The sequence below is a fragment of the Artibeus jamaicensis genome, unplaced genomic scaffold (genome assembly GCF_021234435.1).
Source record: "Artibeus jamaicensis isolate MK-2021 breed Jamaican fruit bat unplaced genomic scaffold, CSHL_Jam_final contig_332, whole genome shotgun sequence".
NCBI lineage: Eukaryota > Metazoa > Chordata > Mammalia > Chiroptera > Phyllostomidae > Artibeus > Artibeus jamaicensis.
Genome location: NW_026521788.1, coordinates 2,378,977 through 2,384,976, shown reverse-complemented (window position 1 = coordinate 2,384,976; position 6,000 = coordinate 2,378,977).

The window sequence follows — 6,000 nt, the reverse complement described above, 5'->3', positions numbered from 1 at the left end:
GCTCGACCACAGTCAACCCGCAGCCCTGCTCCCTCGCTGTTTCCCCCGAGGTTGCTCGCTTGGTCGCTCGCTCAGTTGCTCACTAGGTCCAACCCTGTGCCTGGATTCCGCGCACCTGAGTCCGTCTGACCGAGTTTTCCTGTGCAACCCCGCTCCACCAGCTGCTGGTTTCACCCCTTACCGGTCAGACTGAAGAATTTATTGTTAACAGACTTCCGAAAAGTTCAATTTTCTGTGTTCTGGCTGTGTTTTCTATTGCTAATATTTAGTTTTCTCTAAACTTGGTTGTGTGAGAAGGCACGGCATATCCACCTATGCCTCCATCTTGGCGGAAGTCCCTAGTTCTACCAAGTTTTAGCTTCAGTAGACTTTGAAGCTCTCTAATTAGGTGTGAATGAGTATAAAATTGTTATACCCTCCTGAAGGATTCAAGGATCCTTAAGAAGGGTCCCCCTTTTTAAAATTATTAAATGTTTCTCTTTATTTCCAGTAATGTTTCTTGACTTAAAATGTTCTTACCTGATAGTGATATAGCAGCATCAGTTTTCTTTTGATTAGCAATTGCATGATATACTTTTAAATTCTTTTACTTTCAAATTTTCTTTCAAAATTCTTTTACTTTCAAAATTCATCAAGGTATGTTTCTTGTCAGCAACATACAGTAGGGTTGTTTTATTATATGTCCAAATCTGTCAAGTGTTTAATTGGAATATTTGGTCCATTTACATTTAATTATACTACATGTACATTCAAGTATATCAAATGTATATTTAATGTAATGATTAACATATAATATCATTATAATGTCTACTATGTCATTGCTTGTTTTATATCTCACCCAGATGGTTTTTTATCTTTCATGTTTTATCTTCTTTTGGGTTAATTAAATAATACCATATTGTTATTTTTCCCATCTATTAGTTATTTATATTTTTAGCTATTCTTTTAGTAGTTACCCTAAATATTATAATTTATTATAGTCTGTATTCATTTCCTAGGGCTGCCATAAATATAACTTCAAACTGGATGGCTTGAAATAACAGAAATGTATTCTGTCATAGTTCTAGAGGCTTAAAGTCCAAATATCAAGGTGTCAGAAATATTGGTTCTTTTCTGAGGGCTCTGAGAAACTATCCTATGCCTCTCTCATAGTTTCTGGTGATAGCCAGCAATCCTTGGCATCCCCTGGCCTATAGATACATGGTTCAATCTCTGTCTACACCTTCTATGTCACTCTTCCTATGTCTGTGTCTTCACACAACTGTTTTCTCATCAACACACCGTGTTGCCCAAGACTTTAATTGGTTACCATCCTACAGTACTACGACCTCATCTCTACTTCATTAACTACATCTGCAATCACCATGTTTCTAAATAAGGTCACATTCTTAGTACTGGGAGTCAGAATTTCAACATATCTTTTTGGAGAAACACAATTCAATCCTTAAAATTTAACACAATTTAAGCTTCAACATAGCCTTAAATTAATTGATACTTTTACTACTTCACTGACAATGCTAGGACTTTGGAATGCTTTAGTTCAATTTACCATTTTCTGCCACTTGTGGTATTGTTATCATGCATTTAATTCTACATATTTTTTCTTTTTTTTATTGTTCAAGTACAGTTGTCTCCATTTCCCCCTCCCCATCACTCCACACCACCTCAGCCATCCCCACCTCCTACCCTCCCTTTGGCTTTGTCCATGTGTCCTTTATACATGTTCTTTGATGACCTTTCTCCCTTCTCCCCCACCATCCCCTCCCACCACCCCTCTGATTACTGTCAGTTCTTTTTTTTTTTTAGGTGATTCTTTTTTTTAAGATTTTATTTATTTATCTTTAGAGGGGAAGGGAAGGGGAGAGGGAGAGAAATATCAATGTATGGTTGCCTCTTGTGCATCCCCTGCTGGGAACTGGCCTGCAACCCAGGCATGTACCTTGACTGGGAATTGAACTTCGATCCTTTGGTTCACGAGCCCATGCTCGATCCACTGAGCTACACCAGTCAGGGCGAGTTTGTTCTTAATTTCAATATTTCTAATATATATTTTGCTTGTTTTTTAGTTTTGTTCACTAGGTTCCACTTATAGGTAAGATCATATGGTATTTTTCTTTCACTGCCTAGCTTATTCCACTTAGCATAATGCTCTCCAGATCCATCCATGCTGTTGCAAAAGGTAGGAGTTCCTTCTCTTTTTTTTCTGCTGCATAGTTTTTTGATCCATTCATTTACTGATGGGCACTTAGGTTGCTTCCTACACTTGGCTGTTGTAAATTGTGCTGCCGCTATGAACATTGGGGTGCTAGGTTCTTTCGAATTAGTATTTCAGGATTCTTAGGGCATAATCCCAGCAATAGAATTGCCGGGTAAAAAAGCAATTTCGTTTTTAGTTTTCTGAGGAAATTCCATACTGTTTTCCATAGTGGTTGTACCAGTCTGCATTCCCACCAACAGTGCATTAGGGTTCCCTTTTCTCCACAACCTTGCCAGCACTTGTTGCTTCTTGATTTGTTTATGATGGCCATTCTGACCAGTGTGAAGTGGTATCTCATCGTGGTTTCAATTTGCATCTCTCTGATGGCTAGTGATACTGCGCATCCTTTCATATGTCTATGGGCCCTCTGTATGTCCTTCTTGGAGAAATGTCTGTTCAGGCCCTTTGCCCATTTTTTAATTGGGTTGTTTGTCTTCCTGGAGTGGAGTCATGTGAATTCTTTATATATTTTGGACATCAAGCCCTTGTCCGAGATATCATTTGCAAATATATTTTCCCATACGGTTGACTCCCTTTTCATTTTGCTGATATTTTCTTTAGCTGTGCAGAAGCTTTTTTATTTCAATGAACTCCCATTTGTTTATTCTTTCTTTTATGTCCCTTGCTCTAGGGGACATATCAGTGAAAATATTGCTGAATTCTACATATTTTAAACCGCAAAGAACACTACTGTTCTAGCTGTAGTTTTCCTGAAGTTCTTACTGCTTCTTCATCACTCCCACCTGCAGAGTTCAAACTAAAAGCCTGGGTAGTTCCCCTCCTCCGTGACCTGTCTTGAACTCTAATCCTCAATAGCCTGCCTGGGACAGCCAGAAACTCCAGTCTGCTTTTCAGAAATTTTCTGCCTAGATTTTTAGCCTCCTTCCTGCCCTCCACAGCTTCAGAATTCAGCAAAATAACTCAAAAAAAATCAAAAAAACAATAATCCTGACCAATTGGGCTGTTTTCTGCCCCACCAGCCTCCAGTCTGTGTCTCTTTAAACCCAAAAGATTGCCAAATGCTCTGATGGTTTCTCAGCCTTCCAGCAGCAGCCCTCTGCTCAAGACTTTAATTGGATTTTCAGCCACATTCCTGGAGCACAGAACTGTGGAATTCCCCATGGAAAAACATGGCTGCGGAATGTTTGTAGTTCAGCTCTTCATGGTTTTCCCCCCTCCAGAATCTTGACCTCTCAAATTCTAAGTTGACTTAGCAGCTTCCCAATATGAATAAAGAGAATTTTTAAGCCAACTATTCTAGTTATTCTTAAAGAATGAATTTTTCTGCCATAAGTTACACTATCATGCTAAATGTCGAAGACCTAACCACAGAATTTAAGTGCTTCCCCTTCAGTGAAGTTATTGGTTATGCTTCAGGAAATAGGATTGCTAAGTAAAAGAGTTTCTCATTTTTTTAAAATCAGGTATATCATTGTCTTTAAATCCCAACTGCATAGCAATTAGTGTGCCCTATAGCAAAATGCAAATTTAAATAAATTACAAGAACTTGTCATTGAGCTATTTTGTCAAGAAACAAATGAGAAAAATAAATATACGATATGTAAATCATGTATTTACATATGATTAAATACAAATATGTAATTGATAAAGCAGGTTGAAAACAAATTTTATTCAAGATTGGAACAAAAGAACTTGCTAAGTTTTTCATAGAACTAGGAATGTTCTTATTATTAAATATATGCTGTATTAACCTAATAAAATAATTTGCAATTTTTAAAAAATTGAAGCAAAATGTTAAATTTATTTCATATTTGTATAACCTAACAAAACAGAATAAAAATAGAATAAAAATTTAAAAATCAAAAAGCATTACACCTCAGTGAATTATTAGCAGAGGCTTCTTTTTTACTTTAGGTATATAGAATTGAATTAGAATATTAATTTTATGGTGTTAGTATTAGCCACCTACGTTAAGTCCCATTTGAAAAAAATTTTTAAAGCTATTTATTGTCTTTTTTTCTTTATCCTATCTCTGGTTCCCAACTTCATTTTTCACTTTTTCATTGCCCTTCACCTTTTGTTCATTTTCTTTTCCATCTTGGAGAATTTGCTCCAAGATGAGCACTTTGCATGGTCTCTCCCTTATGTATTTAATGTATCTCCTTCCAATCTACTTGTCACCCATGTATTTGTCCTTGAAAATATTTGATAGTATTTTTGTGTATTTCTTAATTTACATACATAAAAATGTGCTATCAATTGCATTCTTTTAATTTTTTTGTACAGCCTTGTTTATGAGATCTGTTCATACTGCTCTATGAAAATCCAGTTCATTTCTTCTGACCATTGATTGCATCATATTCAATCATATGCTTCTGTTTTCCTTATCCATTCTTTTATAAAGGACATGTAAGTTGTCCCCAACTCTTGATTACTATAAGTGACTGCAATAAACACCCTGTGCATGCCTCCTTGTGCAACTGTGTAAGAGTTTCTCTGGGGTAAAAGCTCCTCAGAGAAAAAAATCAACAAACATTTCCTGTAAAGAAAAAATATAAAAGGTTTTTTTTTTACGAAATGAGAATGCATTTCTATCTGCTTTAGCAATAACAAAACATGCCACATTTTCTGTCATGAACATAAAATAGCTGAAAGTGCCATAGAAATGGAAAAGCCAAAATACCATTCTTATTTATGTAGAGAAATTCAAAGGAGTACAAAAGATGAAAATAGGCATATAATCAATTCCCATTAGGTAGCGAGTTAAATGTGGAGCCAAAGCTTCCTCACTAAATCACTTTGCAATTGCTGTCTTATTCTCAAAGTCCTGCAATCCCCTACATGAGCAGAGGTCACTTGGTAACCCTTTTTAATGTCCTTGTCACTTATTCATTTAATCCACTTGCCCAGTCCGCCATGTTTCGTGAACTTTCAGTTCTACACATACCTATGTTGGACAAGTACTTCTCACAACTCTTAGTGGCTCTGTGTATTAATTTCCTAAGGCTGCTGTAAGTAAGTAACAAAAATTGAGTGGCTTATAATAACAGGAAGGTATTCTCTCACAATTCTGGTATCGGAAGACGGAAATCAAACTGTCAGCAGGGCCATGCTTCCTCTGAAACATTCTGTGGAGGATCCTTCCCTGCCTCTTCTAGCTACTGGTGGTTGCCAGCAATCTTCACACAATTTCTTCCCTCTGTCTGTGTCTATGTGTCCTCATCTCTTTTTGTGAGGACTCCTGTAAGTACATTTAGGGTCCATCCTAATCAAATATGACCTGAACTTAATTACATTAGCAAAGACACTATTTCCAAATAAGGTCACATTCTGGGTCTCAAGATTGGATGTGATTTTAGAGGGGACACTATTCGACTCAGTATATTCTGCCTTCTGTTCCCCAAAACTCACATATATCCTATGGACAAAATACATTGACCCGCACCCCCAAATCTTGCAAAATCTTAACCCATTCCAATACTAAATCTAAATCTAAAATATCATCAACTCAAAAAAAGAGTTCCAAATCTCATCATCTAAATTCGTATTGGTGCAACTCTGAGCATGGTCAATCGTGGGGCAAAATTCCTCTTTATCCACAGACCTATAAAACTAGACAATAAACTATCTGCTTTCAAAATACAATAATCAGAAAGGCATAGGGTAGACATTCCTATTCCTAAACTGAAAAGAAACAGGAAGGAATTAAGGAATTACCTTTCTAAAGCAAGTTCACAAACCAGCAGTGCAAAATCCAAATTTCAAGGCTTAGGAGTCATCCT